The sequence below is a fragment of the Nomascus leucogenys genome, chromosome 3, assembly GCF_006542625.1.
Source record: "Nomascus leucogenys isolate Asia chromosome 3, Asia_NLE_v1, whole genome shotgun sequence".
Taxonomy (NCBI): domain Eukaryota; kingdom Metazoa; phylum Chordata; class Mammalia; order Primates; family Hylobatidae; genus Nomascus; species Nomascus leucogenys.
The window spans coordinates 119210669-119231779 of NC_044383.1; the positions used below are offsets into that span (position 1 = coordinate 119210669).

The window sequence follows — 21111 nt, forward strand, 5'->3', positions numbered from 1 at the left end:
AGAAATTTTGCTACATGCAACAATTATGGGAAATGGTCTTATAAATATGAAGGTTTGAAGTAATGAACAGAATTAGCACATATAATTTAGAGTTTGGATGTCATTTAATACTTTTTATTAATCCATGAGACAAGTCTGTTCACAGTATAGTCACAGAGGCTGTCATATTGTAATAATAGATCTATAACATTAAGAAAACTATAAGAGATGTCCATTAAAAATATCTCCTTATGTGTATTTTTACATCACATCATCAGCTTATGAACAAGGACACAAATCAAAATAATGACAGATTGTCCAGATTAGGTTAATATGTACTTGATAATAGAATGTCTTGCATTTATTCATCATTCATTCATTTATTCATTCAACAAATGTTACTTAAATGTTCATGCTGTGTCAGGGACTATGCTAGGAGCTTAAAATACATCAGTGAATAAAATCCTCCATCTTTGTTCTTGGGGAATTTACCTTCTAATGAATTCTTCATTTTTATTCCCCAAGCTGGCTTAAATAATAGAAATTTTCATTAGCTTTTCAGTAATTCCGAGTCCAAGAGGCACAAGGCACAAGAAATCTAGTCCGAGAAGCACTGGTTACACCAATGTCGTATAGCAAGCTAGTAATTCTCCCTGGATGGCTGCCTTTTGTTTTACTTTAAAAGTTATCAATTGAAAATTTATTTTAGGAGATAATTTTACATAAATATGGCCCATTGATTGGAATATTGCTTTTTGAATAATGACACTGATGTATTACAGAGGCTAAAAACTGAAAAATCCACTAATTTTCTGTTTGGTCTTTTAAGTAGACTCTGTGGCTACTGAACTCTGCTTTCAACTGGGAGGTGGTTCACAGATGACACTTCCACTGGAAACATCTCATAATCGATTTTCTCCCCAAGTATGTTGCCTATCACCAGGCCTGTCAAAGGTGGATGCACATAGACAAAATCCAGTGGAATGACTTTTTCCTTTGTAATTTACCTTCTGTGGAAGGCAGGTAGGATGTCCTCCAAAGATGCCCACATCCTAATTCATGGAACCTATGACTATGTTATATTACACAACAAAATGGACTTTCCGATGTAATTAAGAAGAAAGACAATCCTAATCACACAAGTCCTTAAAAGCTGAGAACTTCCGCCTGCTGGGGACAGGACAGATGAGGCAGAAGGGAAGGTTAGGGAGGTTTGAAGAGTGAGAAGAACTTCTGCAGTGGCTGACTTGGAAGATGAAGGAGGCTATGAACCAGGGAATGGGGGCAGCCTCTAGAGGCTGAGAACCTGCTGACACCCAGCCACAACCACTAAGGAAATGAAGACTTCAATTCCACAACTGCATGCAACTAAATTCAGCCAACAACCTGAGTAAGTCTGAAAAAGGCTTCTCCTGAGCCTCCAGATAAGCGGCCAGGCTGGCGACACCTTGATTTTGACCTTGTGAGACCTAGAGCAGAGAAACCAGCCAAGACTACTCAGACTTCTGATCTACAGAACTGTGAGACCATAAATTTATGTTGTATTAAGCCACTAATTGTGTGGGAATTTGTTACGGGAGCAATAGAAAATGAATACACCTTCTGATGTAGTTTAATCAGTTGACATTAGGTAAGTCTTCAGTCATGTTTCTTTTCAGAAATAAATACATAAATTATCATATCCTGGGGGTTTGTGTATTAACATTTTACATTATGTCAATAAGTGATATTTCTGATAATTTGGCACTTACATATGTGCCTGTATTTCCTAAGTGTTTTATTAAACATTCCTTATTCATGAAGTGTTGACCCTGGTTAAAATATATATAATACTTGAAAGTGCTGCTGTTTGGTATTCTTTCTGTGCCAGACTCCTCCCGTTTGTAATATGGAGATTTATTTACAATGGCAAGAGCTGCTATGGGGCCATCCATAATAACACAGAAGTCTTGGCCGACAAACACCAGAAGGAGCTGTCTGGAAGGTTTGAATAAATAAACCCGGGTGGGAAGTATACAGTTATTGTACATCACCAGTGAATGAACCAGGTTGAGTTCCATCCTCCTCACCTAAAACTTCCTTAAGTGGGTGACAAGCGTAGTATAAATCAGAAAACCGAGCCATCAAGAAGGTTGCCTTGACCAATGACTCAAATCATATCAAGCAGAACCAGAAGAGAACTTTACACCTATGTCTTCAGCCCCACAGTAAAACCCAATGACACGATGAAAGCCATTTAATCTGTGTGATTTCACCATGAAATCTAAACCATCATTTGAAAGGCTGCTGAATGTGGTACCAGTGACACACTTTGTGCCTAACTCTCTTAACTTTTTGCTCATTTGATAGCCATACAACTCTAGAAATCTGGTTTTAAAACAATTACCTTGGGTTCCAGGGAATAATTACTTTAATGATCTTTTAAATATTTTCCCCCTAAGAGTTGACCTTGCTGTAAATTCTTTATTGCCTATTTATATGGTGATAGGGGATTAGGCAGACACTGTTCTTGAGTCTTTGCTGAGCTAAAGGAAAATGGCCAATAGATGGCCTAAAAGAATCATGGGGAAATGTTTAAGGGGGAATTGAAAATTCAGTATTTTCACAAGCTACAAAAACATCCAAAGTCAATGATAAAAACAGATATATTATGGCAAATTAGCAGTAGAGGGAAACAGAAAATGTCATTTTCTGAATGAGGACTTAGAGTGGGAAGCTGTCCTTTAACTATTATATATATTTTAAAATAATTTTATTGATATATGAAAACTAATTTAGAAACCACATTAATAAATTAATAAAAGTGTTAAAATGATGGTACTCCATGAATTTTTAACAAGCATATTCCCTGTGTTACACTTACAAGAAATCTTTTTTGATAACGCAAAGTCATAATTTGCAAAATATTTGGCACTCTTGTTTGCTTTCTGCTTCACTATCTTTGAGTCTGTGACAGGTAGCTGATGGTAAACCTCATAAGATTTGGAGTTATATTTGAAGACACTATCCAAGATATTTATTTGAACTTACACAAAAATGCTATTTTCGCCCTTAATATTAAAAAGCTGAGATGCATCCCAGGAGGCAGCTATCATTCATGTACATGGAAGCTCTCACTAAATGTAAGTTACTATGGCAAAGGAGTAAGAAGAGGGCGCTATTCATTTACAGAAAACGAGAGATAGTGAGTCTGAGAAATTCAAATGGCTATGCCCATTGTATAGTTGAAGACAACAAGTAGAGAGTTTGGGTGATGGAAAATGAAAATATGTTATTATAATATGCTAATAGCATTCCATCTCCAGTCCGCAAGCATTTCTTGAGCACTCACTTTCTGCTAGGCCCTGGGAAAATGCTAATCTATTTAGCACTTTTCCATTTTCAAAGTACTTGATATACTTTGGCTTATTTGACACACCCATAAACACTTGGAAGTGGAGAAGGTATTATTAATAGTACCATTTGAACAAAGAGAAGATGTGTCCATGTAAATGTTAGAGCTGGAAATCATAAGGACAAAGTGTGAACAGAAACAAAAAAAAAGTAGATTGTTCACCATGTATAAGACCCAAAGAAGCATAGCATGATGTGTTGAGGAATCATAAACCAATAAATGATGAATAGACTTTGAAATAGCAATCAATCTTCTAAATTATATTACATTTAACCACAATTAATGTGCAAGGCTTTTATGGGACAATCTTTAAAGCCTCCTCAATTAAATAAAACAATACTTGAAAAAATAAAATTGTATTATACATTTGTGAATGGCAAAGCTTAACACTTCAAAGACAAATTCTTACCAAATTAATCCAAAAATTCAATACAATTCCAATAGATATTTCACCAGGATATTTTGAAGAATTTGACAAACTTTACTCTGAAATTTAGGAGCCAAGAATCACTAAATCATTCTTGAAGATTCACTCTTGAATCCCCATGTGGATTCACCATATTGGTAACAAAGGGGTGCCGCTCTCCATCTCTAATGCAGCAAGCATGAGTGGGCCAGTCCCTAGGTGCTGCACTCTGAAATGTTTTACCATGTTGGTGCATTCGTGCCTGAGAATAGGCTTGCTCCTACTCAAGCATTAAGCAGAGTGGGAATAGTAGGGCAAGCCCAATACTGGAGAGGACACGAAAGGCTTCTAATAGGCAGCTTTGGCTCCAGGACTCTCCAACAACCTTACCAAACTCTCCTTAAAACTGCACAGCAGCCTAAGAGGCTTTTGGCAACCTTTCTTCTTTCCTTCCATTGCCTCTCCACTCGAGGTCAGACTGGCATGATGGTCTGATGACTCCCCTAGCTCCCAGCCCTCTCTCCATCTTTGTGTCTGCTTCTTATATGACTCAGACTTAACAATTATTTTAAAAAATAATCAGTGAGGCACTAGCACAGAAACAAACAGACTCATAGAGTAGAATGGATAGCCCAGAAATTAATCTGTTTATTGTACTTGACATATAATAAAAGATGATACCACAAATTAGTGGGGAAAAATAGATTGCTAATTGAATGTTTGAGGGAAATTACTGTTAGTGTCTTGTAAAGGTCTTAACAAGTGGTTAAACTTTGGTATGAGGGATGAGAAGTCCACAGAAGGAAAAGTAAGATTAGGTGCCTTCCTCGTATTGCATACAAAAATAAATTTCATATTAAATAAAAAACTAAATGTGAAAGGAAAAATTGTGATTCTGTGGTGGGAAAGGCTTTTACAAAAAGTACCCCCAGAGTCTCAATCATAAGAAAATAATTGATACATTAAAATTGAGGATTAAATACATAGGTGACAGAATTGGTAAAGATAATGATAATACATGTAAAAAGAGATCAATATCAGAATGTATAAGAAACTTCTGCAAATTAAAATAAAAGAGGAAGGAAGCGAGAGAGAGAAAGGAAGGGAGGGAGGGAGAAGAAAAAAGAAGAGACTGAGGGAGAGAAAGAATGAAAGAGAATAGGTAAAGTACATGAATTGGAATGTCACAGAAGGGGAAATTCAAACGGCTAATGAGGTAAGATTTTACACCCATCGAATTGAATAAACTAAAAAAAAATTAAACAACACTAAGTTTTAGTAAGATTATGCAGAAACAGGAACTCTCCTGCTTTAGTAAGATTATGCGGAAACAGGAACTTCAACTGCTGGTTGAAATGTAAGCTAGCCTTCCAGAAAGCAATCTGACAGCACCTAATAAAACCACGTAAACATATACCCTACGATCAGTCAATACCCCTTTTGAGTATATTTCTCCAGCATACACAGACATGTTTGAAGATACTTACCACAGTAATGGTGGAAGAAGGCAGTTGGAAGCTAGGTAAAGGTCCAAAACCTAGGGAAATAGATAAGTGGCAGATGAATTTTAGATGATAATGAATAGTACCAATGTGGCTACATTTTGAAATCATAAGCTTGAGAGAATAAAGTTAGAAGTAGAATGAGAAGTATTACACAGTATCATTTATATGAATTAAGAGCACACACACACGCACACACGCACACAATTGCTCAGTAACGCTGTGTTGTGTGAGGATCATTACATAGCCAAAGATACATATTACAACATGAAAGAGGGTGCCCATGGGGGGTGGGAAATAGCAATGGGGTTCTGGAGTAAAGAGGAAAAAAATAAAACATGGAAAAATTGTACAGAGCAATGCTGATGGATGCCATGGAAGGGCAGCCTTTTTACTTCCCTCTTCCAAAGTCAGTTCATATTTCCAATCATTACAACACACAAATCTAGAAATTCAACAAAAACCCAAATTTTAATGATAGAGTGGCTCTGGATTAGTTTTCCATTGTTGACAACAAATTATGACAAATTTAGCAGCTAAAAGCAACATACATTTATTAACTGACGGTCTGCAGGAGTCTGGCCATGAGTTTAGCTGGATCTCTGCTTAAGGTGTCACCAGGCTAAAATCAAGGTATTAGCCATGAACATGATTTTTGTCTAAGCCTCATGACTCTCTTTCAAGCTCACTGAATGTTGGCAGAATTCAGTTTCTGGTGACATATGACTGAAGTCCCCAGCTCCTGGAGACCATTTGCCATTTCCTGTCATGTGATTCCTCTGCACATCACAGAAGTTTGCTCCTTCAAGGCCAGTAGGCGCTTCTTTGGCTGCTACTTTGAGTCTCTTATATTTTATTATTATTATTTTTGAGACGGAGTGGCCCTGTCGCCCTGCCTGGAGCACAGTGGTGCGATCTTGGCTCACTGCAACCTCTGCCTCCCGGGTTCAAGCAAGTCTCATGCCTCAGCCTCCTGAGTAGCTGGGATTACAGGTATATGGTACCACGCCCAGCTAATTTTTCTATTTTTATTAGAGATGAAGTTTTGCCGCGTTGGCCAGGCTGCTCTCAAACTCCTGACCTCAGGCTGCTCTCAAACTCCTGACCTCAGGTGATCCACCTGCCTCGGCCTTCCAAAGTACTGGGATTACAGGCATGAGCCACCATGCCTGGCTGAGTCTGTTTTATAGGGCTTAACTGATTAGGTCAGGCTCACCCAGCATAACCTCTCTTTTGACTATCTCAAAGTCAACAGATTAGTGACTTTAATTCACCTACAAAATCTCTTTACCTTTGCCACCTAACATAACCTAATCACAGGAGTGATAGGTGATCCTTTTGAGATAGCAGGGCAAATATTCAGCGTATATTTGGCAAGTATTCACTGCATACCCACTATGTGCCCCATACCAACTAAACAATTGGGTATAAGGCAGATAAAATATTAATAAAATACAGTCCTTGGTCTTAAGAAACTCTCATTTTAGTGGTGAGAAAAGGCGTGCACTCATTTAATTAAAACGAAAAATAAAATAAGTGGTTAGAGTTTGAATTTTTGGCAACATATTGCTTGAGTTCTGGCTCTATTTCATAGCAGCTGCATAACTTTGGATATATATTTGTTATAGGAGGAAGAATATATATATACACATATATATATACACACATATATATATATATATATATATATATATATATACTTGCTATACGAGGAAGGAAGAAGGAATAAGAGAAGTAGGGAGGGAGAGAAAAAGGGAAGGAAATGGAAAAACAGAGTTTTTGTTTCGATTAATGAGTTAGATATAAAAAGCTTAGAACAGCATCTGACACAGTGAGAAATCAATAAATCTCAGCTCAGATAAGAGAGGCAACTGTAAGGTCTTATGGGAGCGTAGAAGAGCAAACAATGGTAGCATTTTATAGATGGAAAAAAATGAGACTCAGCAAACAATAGGCTTCTCTGCATTCACACAATTAGTGAGTAACAGAACCAGGAACAGAAATGAATTAACCCTGATCTGCAGTAGTTGAAAGCACCCTACTTAGTAAATAAGGGCCCAGGTAAGATCAGGCTGAAGACTAGCCAAGGACTTTGAGGAGGATGGAAGCTATTTCATGTGGATGCAATGACCTGTACACTATTCCTTCGCTATGTAACTTTGATTCTCTAAGTGTTGGCATGATGATTATAATAAAAACAAGGCTCATAGTTATGCAAAGCTGTAAGGCCAACAATAATTTTCAAAAATATGACCCCAATTAATTCTTAAAAAAAACCAGTAAATGACTTTCATACGAGCCTTCTGAAATCCTTTTCCAGGGAAATCAGTGGATAACAGTTTTATCAGTTCAACAAATATTTGTAAATGCTCTGTTTGCCACGCTATATAAATTTTGCTAAATTGTATGAAACACTTGTTAAATCACCAGGCACAGTGGCTCAAGCCTGTAATCCCAGCACTTTCGAAGGCCAAGGCAGGAGGATTGTTTGAGGCCAGAAGTTCAAGACCAGCCTGGTCAACATAGCGAGACACCCTCTCTACAATTTTTTTTTTTTTAAATTAGCTGGGTGTGGTACGTGTGCATGTAGTCCCAGCTACTCAGGAGGCTGAGACAAGAGGATCACCTGAACCCAGTAATTTGAGGCTGCAGTGAGCTATGATTTTGCCACTGCACTCCAGTCTGGGCAAAAGAGCAAGACCCTTGTGTCTAAAAAAACAAAACAAAAACAAAAACTTGCTAAATAAGCTGAAAAAAAAAAAAAGCCAGAACATTTTATAATGAGCCACTACTATATACCAGATAATGTGGATACAAAATGAATAAGACAAATTTATAGCATCTCTGGGCAGGGAAAAAATTTCAACTATTCCTCAAACTGGGGCATCTGCTGTGGAATAACAAGATTCTAGAAGGATTTCTGGCTGCTGTGAGCAGCAGAACAGCCTGCAACTGATTAACTCTCCTCACCTGTGCCTGTCATGGCCCACACTGAAATGAAAAGTTATTACTCGGTATTTTCTGGGATTAGTTTGAGAATCTGTTTATCCTGAACAGTAGATAGAAAAGAATTGCTACGAGATAGTGAAGTTTGATCAGCTTAATAAAATCAGCAGGGCAATTCAATTCCACCCACCAGGCAAACTTTCAAATTCACATTTGAATTAATAATAGTGTTGTTCAGTTAAAAGATGCTTTGATCCAAAGAATTCCCAGGGCTTTGCAAATTTAGGTTTGTTCAAGAGTGGGGTTTACAGACAGCTGTTTGAAGTAGGAGAACAGCCTGGTAGTGCCTTCCATCAAAAGCAGGGTTATACTCCAAAACGTTTCATTGTGTCATGGTGAAAAGAGCATTTGAGAATACAAAATCAGGACCTTGTGACCAAGTGTATATTCTTAAAATAAAACAATTAAACAATTATTTGACTAAACATTAGTCAAATAAAGAGAGATCAGTGAATTCTAATACACCTTAAACTTTATAATTAAATTGGTATAGTATGCTAATTTCTATACTATTTTTCTCACCATTAACTTTCACCCCGAATGAAATATAACTAAAGTTGTATTTTTTAAGCACACGCATATATATTTTTTTCTTTATCTGATGTTTCATTCAAATATCTAGTTAAATGTTCTATATATTTATTCATCACAACAACTGAGACTCTTTTGAGAATGAAAGGGGGCACTTTTAATAATTACACTAAGGGAACAGGTGTCAACTGGAGACGTCCTCGGCAAACCAGGACATATGGCCACCCTATGATTAGTGCTTTTTCGAGTTACAACAGTTGTTGACTCCTGCATTCTGGGCCATACTTCTCATCTCTCTGAATCCCACCTCCCTTCATCTTGTATTTTCTCTTTCAGTGCTTTCTGTGTGAGATCCCTTTACCCTCCCCCATTTATTCAATAACTAGTTAATGAGCATGTTCCACCTGTCAGATATTATTCTAGTAGCTGGAGACACAAATTTGGCCCTGGGTCTCTAGATGCTTATATTCTAGCCCGAGTTGGGAGCACACTTTAACTAGTTGTATAATTAGGTATTTTATAACAATTTTGAAGCATGCTACAAAGGTGAATCACACAGTGCCTGGGAGCATATAATCTGTCCCGCCTGGAAAGTCAGAGAAACCTCTTTCTTTACAGATGCCGTCTTAATAAAATTCTAGGGACTGTATTTATTATTCTTCATCTCTATCAATCGTTAAAACTATATTTTTTCCTGTTATCATCTTCTTCTGCCTCCCTTCTTTTTTATTATTTTTATTAACATTTCTGGTCTTCAGTTTCTTTTTTTCTACTAATATTGTATAGGGGTGACACCAAGAGGTGCTACACTGAACCCAACTTCTGCGTGTTTAAGACAAGGTATGCAAAATTAAATGAATCTATACTCCAGCTTTTGAATAATTCACAGATACACAATATAATGCAATAAAAGATGGCTGTGCTACCTGATCAGATGCCTGATTGGGTACCAGTGGACAAGTTTGCCAAGAAGGAGTCCAAAAATCTCGCCTTAGTCAATACACGATTAACTTCCTTCCCTTCAGTACTTGCCTGTTTTTTATTTCATGCCTCTTGACTCTTTCCTTAAACATCAGCATTCCCTAAGTTTCTGTCCTTTGCCTTCTTCTAATTTTTTTTCTTTGGAAAACTCTTCTACTTCCATGGCTTAAGCCACTACTTCCATGCAGATGGCTCTGAAAACTTTTTCTTCTGCTTTCTAGGGAGTTCTCTGCAAAGAACAATCCTGCATTTGCAGCTGTGTGCAGGACAGTGTCACAGCCCAAGCCACTGGCACTGCCCAGCTCATGCCACCATAACCTTTCATCTTGGTTATTGCATAAACCTTATGACTGGTTTCCCTGTCTCCAGCCTTGCTCCCACCCAAATCAATTTTGCCTCTACACCACAGCAAATGTGATCTTTCTAAACTGCTTGTTAGCGTGCTAACCCTCTTCTTAAAACTCTTCCCTAGCTCGCTGTTGTTCTTTAATTAAAACCCAAGCTCTTAACAGAAACTGACAGTATCTGCACAACCTGGCCTCTGTTTTTCCCTCTAGACTTGCCAACAACCACTTCCCACCTTATATAGAGAGAGCACTTCCTGCTCTATAACCCATGTTGTCTCTTGACTCTAAGCCACCACACATGCTCTTTCTTCTTCTGAACATGCTCTTTTCCTCTCCTGACTTTCACTCAACCCTCAGGCCCCAGCTCCTTAGGAGCTTTCCTAGATTTCCAAGTCTGAGTCAGGTGCTCTTACTATGTGCTCTCTCACAGCACCCTCTACCCTTGTTATCATAGCCCCGTTTTACTCTTGCCTTTAGCTTACTCACTTTCTCCACTTGGCTGTGAAATATAGTATGGGATGTAAATACTAATATAGAATGGGAAGATTGAACACTCAGTAGCTGTTAGTGTCTTGTAAAGGTCTTAACAAGTGGTTAAACTTTGGTATGAGGGATGAGACGTCCACAGAAGGAAAAGCATTAGCAAAGATGTGTGTAGAGATTGGAAAATGCAAGGCAAATGCAGTTATTAAATCATACAGAGTGAAATATACACTCAGATAGGAAAATAATGGGAGCCAAGGCTTGAAGAGCTAATCCTTGAATGCCAGATTGAGACATTTGGTATTTTTTCCCAACATTTGCTGGACATTAGATTTACCTGGGGAACTCTTTTTTTTTTTTTTTTTTTGAGACAGAGTCTGGCTCTGTCGCCCAGGCTGGAGTGCAGTGGCGCAATCTCGGCTCACTGCAAGCTCCGCCTCCCGGGTTCATACCATTCTCCCGCCTCAGCCTCTCCGAGTAGCTGGGACTACAGGCACCCGCCACCGCGCCCGGCTAAATTTTTGTATTTTTAGTAGAGACGGGGTTTTACCGTGGTCTCGATCTCCTGACCTCGTGATCTGCCCGCCTCGGCCTCCCAAAGTTCTGGGATTACAGGCATGAGCCACTGCGCCCGGCCGGGAACTCTTATCAAAACATCAATACCTGGGCTCCACCTTCAGAGATACTGATTGAATTATCCAAGAAAGAGACTCAGACAAAAGCATTTAAAAAAAGCTTTCTAGGCTAGAATTGAGAATCATGACTCTAAGAGGCAATGGAAACTTTGGAAGGTTTTGAGTATAACCTAGTATATATTAAATTTGTAATAAAAAATGTGTCAAATGAATGTTGATGTCGCACATACCAGATATCTTTGTTACTGGTTTTCAGAAATTTTTCATGTTTTATAAAAATATGTTTATTCATTAAAAAAATGCTGCGATGGCTTTATTCCCCTTTGTTACAGGTAATGTGTAAGAGTCCACAAAAGTCGCTTAATTATCTCATGCTTTAAATTTTATTTTTTCTTTCCTTGTGCGTGAACACAATTGTTTGAAACATGATTTGAACTGTTTTTATTTTTTCCAGAATGTGCATCTTTATTTTTCCTAAATTTCTATTGTCTAAATACCTTAGGTAAAAATTACTGCTTCTATGGATGGCCTAAAAGTTCTGGCAATGAAATAAGTAAAGTGTGAATGTATTCTTAATACCAACTATTCAGATGTCTTCATCAATTATTATGTGAAGTCTTTCCAGTTCTATCCTAAACTGTAGAAACTCTTCCAGTTAAACTACAGAGCATGGTAAGAGTTTCATACCATGTGGCCTCCAAGAAGTAATTTCATTGTACCAAATTCATTTTCACTTTTAATAATCTTGATTTGATCCTGTATCACTAATAGAGGCTTTAAAAACAATTTATATATTTACTAGACACTATGAGGTTCATGATGCTCTTAGTTTTTATAAATGATAAATATGTATATACTTTTTAAATAAATAATAAATGTGTACATACAGATTTTTCCTGCTATTATCTGTACATACACGTTTATTATTTATTATTTTAAAAAATAATAAATTACTTTTTACACATTTATTATTTGTAAAAAAAATGTGTGGTAATGTCAGAATTCCTTACTGTTAACAATTATCTCTAAGAAAGTCTAAAGTTTTTATTCTAGGACTTGAAGGGGACGTTAGCCGTATTATATACTACTTTTCTCAAACTTAGTTCTCAACTGTATATACTGTATTTGACAGGTAAACACAGGTATTATATCATGATAAAACAATAGTGGTGCAATTATTTCTTAGATTGAAAGAGATGCAATCATTGCACTATTGCAAGAGTAAAGGAAAAAAAGAATTGTCATTATCCAATGAATTAATAGAGTCCTAATCCCACTTAAAGAAGAATTTTGTTTTTGTGAGGAATTCCAGTATTTATGCTCCTGTGAAGCATTTTCTAATATTTGACTCTTCAGTTAGGGGCCAGGAAATATTTTTTTTCTAAGTGAGAAGGAAATTGGTTATAAGCAAATTAGTTTGGGGAAATAGTAAGATTTAAAACTCCCATATTTTCATCAGATACCACATTTTTCTGGAGTTCTAGCTATCCTTTGTTCTTATATTTTCAAAACATCTAGTAAATTAAAAAATGCAATGGGAAACTTTAAGCCCACAGCCCAGCGCTTGATAAATAATCAAACAACAATTGAGTATTTACGCTTGCACTGCAATAGAAAGGTTAGAGTTCATTGAAAAATCCTCTTAAGAATTGTAGTTGTTCCATACAATCATAAATAAAAGAAGTAATTATAAACTTTGGGGGGAAAAGGACTAAAAATATTTTTGAGAAAAATATGGCTTTCTAATCTAATTGAAAGTAAGGGAAATTTTTTTTTGCCTTGTAATGTATGATTATATATAGTTGTGTGTGACTGGTGAATGATGTCTAAAGAGGTTGCTCAAGGTTACAGGAAAAACCCTAAGGAATTCTTGCAGCAACATCCTGAAATAAGAGCTCCTGCATAATAGATTCACTGTGGTTTCCTTAGTGAAGTGAGCCTCTGTGAACACACAATCTTTAACTATACAGGATCAGGAGGAGAATTGAGTCACGCATTGGAATGCTTTTAGCTTTGGTTTACCCCTCTGTTTAAAGAAGAGAGTTAAGAGATTTTCTTAATTTGATCGTTTTCCTCTTACCTTTGGTAATCTCCCTCATGTATTACAATATATATAATGCTTCCTTCACACTTCAAATGAAAGTTGAAATGATTTTTTCATGAACACTATGTTGTAGATGCAAGGTCAAAAATTTACATCAGGTATCTGAATGTGTAGCATATACAACTGAGTGCTGAAAGAAGACAAAATAATTTTCATCACGAAGAATATGTGCTCAGTAAGAATCAGAATATTCAATTGTGTGAAGGTGAGAGATGGGAAGATTGGTATTATGGCCTTGGATCCAGAAATCAGGTATTTACCCAAAATTTTCTCTATAGTTTTCACCTATCACCTATTCATTTAACCTCTTTACCATAATTTTTTATTGTAATTAAGAGTCAGTAATCTTTTCGTGCTGCTAGATAAGAGTCTTGAATTTTAAAGGCAAACATTTTTCTCATATTAGGTTCTAGATATAGTGTATGACAGTGGGACTCCTAGTGGGATTTTCTTGAGTTCTTAGCACCAGTTAAAGATGCTTATAATAAAAGCATAAAAGATAAAAAATCAAAGAAATGTTTGAAGAGATATTCTGGGGGGCTTGATCTATTGGTTATTAAAAATGTAATACAGGGCCACATTAACAAGGCAGAGTGGTTTAGATTCAAGAATCAAAAGGCAGATTCAAGAAATAGGAAAAAAAAACTAGAAACAAATCCTAATTATGATAAGTATTTTCTATGTGACAGCAGTACCACTGCAAATAACAATAAGCAAACAAATAAACAAAACTTCAATAAACCAAATAAAATCATTAAATAAAAATACAATTGAAAAACCAAATAAATTACAAAGATATATAATGAATGCTGCTGTAGCAGTGGATTAAATAAACAATGTTCAAATATTATAACCAAACACATTTCAGATAAATTAAAAATTAATGTCAAAAAATAAAATGATACATAATTTATATAAATAATAATATAATTCCAGATTTCAGAAAAAGAAGAAGTAATCACTAAAGAAGAAAAAAAATCAATATAAAAAGCCCAAACTTGAAACTTATTTTCAGAAAAATGACAAAGGGTTATGTCATTAAATAGAGCTCATGCCAACCAGTAAGTTTGCCAATAGGAAAGAGTTCCAAGGGCTTGTAAATAAGAGTTCACAGATGAGGAAAATATATGTGATTAATAAATATAATAAAACATGTTACCAACTTAAAATGAAATATCACTTTGTCTGCTGGATTAGTGGGGACAAGAGGAGGTACAACGGGATTTCACACATCCTCCATCCCACCCGCCAGCCCAACCCTATACTAGAGGGGTTTGCTCACCCAACCTCCCTTCTGAGACCATAGTCTGAGAATAATAGAAAGAATAAACGATAAAAAATCAAAGAAATGCTTGAAGAGATATTCTGGGGGGCTTGCTTTACTGGTTATTAAAAATGTAATACAGAGCTACAATAACAAACTACTCTTCAAGTACAGGGAAGAGACAGAGAACAAATATCATGTTGTAAGAACAGGTTAATTGCTGTGTTAATGTTTTGCTGTGAGCCTGGGTCTGGAGGAACTGTTTTTCTTGATTCCCTCCTATTTTGCAGGATTGCAATGCTACTGGAGATCCCTCTTTGACTCCAGGACTAGGATGGAGAGAAAAAAATAAAACTGAGATAGTGGGAAAGGGAGGATGACTTTCTAATGTCTGTCTGAAATAGCCTCAGTATGCACAGTTGGTCTTTAGAAGGAAAGTAAAGAGGTGTTTTGTATCATGCTATGAGCCACATGTGTATGTCAGGTTGTCTAATCTGAAGATGTTCTTTTGAGTAGTGGACTAGTAGGACATAAGGGATGGTTAAGGGGTTGCTTATATTAGCAGAACTTGTCCAAAATAGTAATGCAGGATGTAAATGAGAGAATATTGAGATAGTCACTCTAATACTGACACTGATGACAGTTCTAATTGATACAAGCTTTCTATAAAGTATTTAAAGTACCAAGAGTCTTACATTTTTAAAAATACCTTCTTTGACCCCCTAACTACATTTCTTAGTATTACTCATTGACCAAAATTTGAAAAGCACCACTTCATGACAGGCAAAGGAGATGATAGATCTAGCAATTAACAAGGCAGTCCAGGTACTTGTTCTTATGGTACTTTCATTCTAGTGGGGCCAAGAGAGAATAGACAATAACCATGTACATGAACAAATAAGTAAGATATTATAGAAAGTGACACATAGAGTGAAGAAAATAAATTGGAGTAATATGTTAAAAAGTGACCAGGGGTTGTCAGGGACACTCTCTTTGAAGAGGTGATGTATTAGTGAGGGTTCTCCAGAAAAACAACCAGTAGGATGTATATACATTTTAACAGTGTGTGTATACATATCTCTAGATAGATAGACAGACAGATATACAGACAGATAGATAGTTACATACTTATGTATATACATATGTGTGTGTGTAGAGAGAGAGAAACAAAGACAGAGAAAAGTTTATTTTAAGAAATTGACTCTGGAGGTGGGTGCCTGTAGTCCCAGCTACTCGGGAGGCTGAGGCAGGAGAATGGCGTGAACCCAGGAGATGGAGCTTGCAGTGAGCTGAGATTGTGCCACTGCACTCCAGCCTGGGCGACAGAGCGAGACTCCGTCTCAGAAAAAAAAAAAAAAAAAAAAGAAATTGACTCACATGACTGTGGGAGCAGGCAAATCTGAAATCTGCAGGGCAGACCAGCAGGCTGGAAACCCAAGGACGGAGTGATGTTGCACTACTGCGTCTGAAATCAGTCTGCAGGCAGAATTTCTTTTCTTTTTTTTTTTTTTTAATAAAAATCAACAGTATCTATTATTCATAAAGATGGTAGATTGAACATATGCACTTAACTCTATCCCTTTCCAAAACCAAACTAAAATATAATTTTATGTTATTTTATTAAAAAGCAAAAACAAGGCTGGGCACAATGGCTAATGTCTGTAATCCTAGTGCTTTGGCAAGTCAAGGCAAGGGGATCAACTGAGACCAGGAGCTCGAGGTCAGTACAGGCAGAATTTCTTCTTCTTCGGGGACCTCAGTCTTTTCTCTTAAGGTCTTCAACTGTTGGATGAGCCTCGCTCATATTATGGAGGATGAGATGCTTTACTCAAAGTCTACTGACTTAAATGCTAATCACATCTAAAATTTATCTTCAGGGCAATGAAGACCAAGCAAGTTGGTCTTGCTCTTATTTGACCAGGCAAGTGAGTGCTGTAGCCTACCCAAGTTGACTCATCAAATTAATTACCACAGGTGATATTTCAGCTGATAATCGAATAACAATATGTAACCAGCCACGTGTGGTCCTGGTGGAAGAGATGCAAAGGCTCTAAAGCAGAAGAGTGTGCAGTGGGAACAAAAAGACCCAGTGTGCTGGGTCCCAGTGATATGCTGTGGCCTGTTCATATTGCCTCTAAGAGCTGATTACAAACATCTCTTTTCAATTGCATGGTCAGTGACATCACACTGGTAGCTTGAAATCAGTAAGGATTTATACCAGAGGAGTATGTACACCAGAGTTATCAGCAAATGCTACAAACCAGGACTTTTATTACTCCCACTTTTTAACATTTACCAGCAAAGTACTGATGGGAAGAGCACAAGGGGTAGGCATGGGCCTTAGATGGCACATTTAAAAGCTTAGCTCTCAGTCTCTGTGTGATGATTGACATTTTCAAGTCATATTACAAGTCAAAACAACTCATATTGTAGTGTACTCTTGAACAGGCTTCGTACGGCAGCAGGATTTCAAGTAGGAAAGCTGATGAGAAGATTACTGAAGCAGTCTAGAGATGAGATGATGGAGACTACACTAGAGTGTGGCAGGCACCAGGAGAGATTAAAAGCTTTGAAGGGCACATTTTGAATGGGGTGCTGATAGCTCTTGGATGGAGGAAGCTGCAATGAGAGAAATTAAGAAAGACCCATGGATTATTGACCTAAGCAACAGGGCCTACCCATGTTGGGGGTTCTTTTATGACATGGGAACATTTGGGAGGGAGAGTTTCAACAGGGAAATGTGGCAGGGGAATCAGTTGTTTCTTTGGCCCCATTGACTTTGAGATGCCTCCTAGATTTTGAAATGCCTGAAGCCATTAGGGAAGAAGTTTTATATGTGAGCTTATATTTGGAACTCAGTGGAAAGGTCAGGACTGGAGATGTAAATTTGGGAATCATCTCCATACAAAGACTAACTTTCCTAAGGAAATAATCAGAAATTCAGAACGACTAATAGGTTAAAATAAAAGAAGGACACAGAAATGTATACGCTAAATGGCTGAATAAGGAAGATATATTGACATAATTAGTCAATAAGCCATAATTCCACTTGCTGTAGCTAGTGGAATTATGAGTAATTTAAATTTTTTGTCCTTTAGATATTCACCACAACAAATAAGTTATTCTTAAAATTAGAAGAAAACAGTCTTGTTTTAAAAGAAATATAAAAACATTAGATTTGTTAATGATAACATTAAAATATCTAAGTAGCTAAAAATTTTATTTAGCCACTGGTTAAACTGTTTCTTTGACTTAAAGAGCTTACAGTTATGTAAGCACACTATTTTTACTTGTCTTTCCCATTATTAAAATAATACATGTATGTTACAGATACATTTGAAAAGATAAAAGAATAAAGAGAAATAATTTTTACATATTATTGAATATTTAGTTTTCTTGATCCAATTTTATCTACTTTTTTGTGTTATGCTCCTATCATTTTATATCTTATTTGTATCTTATATCTATCTTTTTGTATCTTATATCTTATAAAAGTTCTGTTATTAATCCCTTAACTGTGCATTTTTATCAGAGGTTAAAAAAGGTTCACTACTTCACATGGTTTTATGTCTTGTGATAGTGATCTATAATGTTTAGCCTCTATGATACTGCTGCAGTATAGTGTTTCACTGGAATTTTTCATTTTCACTTCAATGCCATAAAACTGCAACCTCAAATTTATTGCAATATTTACATATATGACAGCTGTTAAAACTACAGTAGTTGAAATACACTTAGGGAATAGTTACTGGGGCAAATGTGTGTATACACACACACACACACACACACTCTTTCATGTAAGTTATTTATTGTAATGAACTTTTATTCCCTTGTGGTGAATAAAAGGACATAAGTGTTGATATTTATGTTATAAAGTTACCTGCTTCCCTTACTTCATTCATGAATTTCTTTATTCATATCAATACTTACTGAAAAGTTTATAAAGAACCTACTATGTGCCAAGCAGTGAGCAAAACACAGCATAGTTGGGGAGATGGACACATAAGTGGAAAAACAGTATTGCCATATGGCAAGAACTGTTGAAAGGGCATAATCAACATAGTTTGGAATCACACAGGGGAATGGGAGAAGGTGACCCTTGAGCTGGGTGTTAGAGGATGAATGAGCATTTACCAGGCAGAAGAATAGCATTTGCACCTGCACAGAGCTATGAAAGGAGAAAGAATGATTGAGGCAGGAAATAAAGTGCAAAAAGGAGGTTTGGACCAGCTTGTGATGGGTCTTGTGTGCCAAGCTAAGGAATTTGGATTACATATTGCAGGTCATGGAAGTCAACAGAGATTGCTTTGCATTGGAGACTGTCAGAATCAGTTTGGGCTGGAAAGAACATTCTGCAACAATGTGAGGAAAGATTAGATTGGAAAGAAAACTGGTAATAGGAGCACTAGGGATAGACTGAGTTCAGTGCAAAAGATAAGGAGGGCTGAAATCTTTGGCAGTCTCTGAGGATGGGAAGAAAGAAGACAATTTTATTGGCAAGAATGACAATATTTAATGAAGCAATTAAAGCAAGAACAGGATGAAGAAGAAAGAAGATAGGGAATATAATTTTTAAAAGAAGGTTGGGTGTGAAATTAGAGGGTCTGGAAAGTAACTTGAAGAAAGGTTAGAATCAAACAATTTTTTAAAGGGTAAGTAAAATTTGAGGTTGGTCTAAATTGAGACCAATGTGTTAGAAATAATGTTTTAATATTTCCTGGGTTGAGACAGGAGATAAAAAGGGGCTGATAAGAGGTCTGCTTTCATCTAGACTACATAGGTGCTCAGAAAGAAAGAGAAATGAGAATTTACTTAGTTTTTTATTTTTAATTGTTTGGGCACATAGCAGGTGTATATGTTTATGGGATACATGAGATGTTTTGACACAGGCATGAAATGTGAAATAAGCAAATCTTGGAGATAGGGTATTCATCTCCTCAAGCATTTATCCTTTGAGTTACAAACATTCCAGGTACACTCTTTAACTTATTTTAAAATGTGTAATAAAGTTATTATTGACTATAATCACCCTGTTGTGTTATCAACTAGTAGGTCTTATTCATTCTTTCCAAGTTTTTTTGGTACCGATTAACCATTCCCACCTCTCTGCTAGTATTCCACTATGGGAAATGGGAATTTAAAGACGATCAGAAGACAGTTGGGAGCAGAGTGAGAATAAGAACCCTCAACTGCTGTCTCACCTTTCAGATCACAAAGAAGTTTTTTACAATGAGCAGAACACTCAACCTGAAAGCAGAATGGATTGAGTCACTGCAGCGTGGCAGTGAAATGGTGCTTGATGTTGGCAAAGGAAACATGTACTTCTAGACTGGACAGTTTTCCATTAGTTTACAGTTTCCAAATAGAGACATCACTTTAAAATAACATGGAGAACATACATGGATGTACTGAATGAAGAATAAAGTCTGTGTTGCAGTCCTGGCTCCATCTACTTTTACAAATATGGCTTTGGACGAATCACCTAACTTTTACTTTTTAGAATTCAAACTTATCATGTATAAAATGATATTGCTAATATGTTTACTGCCTACCCCATTGGGTTTTGTGAGGAATAAATGATAATGCTAAGAAAAAGGCATTGAGAATTATAAATCACTATTCAAATGCAAGTTATTTATGTGGTTATTGTCATTATTATTAATACTTTCACTCAGCTAAAACCTTAGAAACAAAAAAATCTGAGAACGTGCTTATTATTAATAACTGTCTTATTTGATTTAGGGACTCGAGAAAGTATCAGCTCACATGACTGAGTTTCATCAATTCCAAGTTGTACATTAAGAATCATGATAAAGATCGGGAATATGAGACTTTAGGCATAATTCTTTTTCATCACCACGTGGCTATTTCTACTTCTCCAGTCCTAACTTCTAACCTGATCTTAGTCACCAGGGCTAAATCGCAAAGTAGAAAATTTCGAGGAAGCCTTCTTTGGGTTCCATACTCTGCTTTTATGCCTTCTACATAAAGAAAGGGAAACAGAAAAAAGAAAAAGAGTGGACCTCACATTCATACACAACTTCCTCCCAACAATTTCCTTAGTAGAGCCTGGGAGGTCCTACTTGAACCAGCCCTGCTCCCTCCACTGGCTCTGTGCCACCTGATTACCTCCATGCCATGCTCCCTTGTGTCTCAATACTGCTCATAGGTCACCTCATCAGAGACACCTTCCCTGATTACAGCATACGAAATTACAAAACAAGCCTGATCTCGTTCCATTGTCCTTGCTCTGCTTCACAACCCTCAATCACCAGCAGATGTAGAATATACTTATTTGTTTCTTATCTGTCCCCTCTCCCATCCATGTAAGCATCACAAGAATCAGACTTGGTTTTCCATTGTAACCCCTGAGCCTGCCACATGGAAAGTATTCAATAAATCATTGTTGAACAAAGGAATGAATGGTTCTGTGAATGGATATATTAATTTAAAATGTTCTGGTCCTTAGAAGGATTTTC

General features: G+C 36.7%; 1 long non-coding RNA gene across 1 annotated transcript; it reads left to right on the forward strand.

Moving 5' to 3' along the window:
* The first annotated feature begins 1111 nt into the window (after positions 1 to 1111).
* On the forward strand, positions 1112 to 20229 carry LOC105739581. The gene is made up of 6 exons (XR_001115518.1): positions 1112 to 1609; positions 1850 to 3101; positions 9605 to 9658; positions 11719 to 11766; positions 13442 to 13620; positions 19746 to 20229. It is a non-coding gene; the product is annotated as an uncharacterized LOC105739581 (long non-coding RNA).
* Positions 20230 to 21111: the final 882 nt, after the last annotated feature.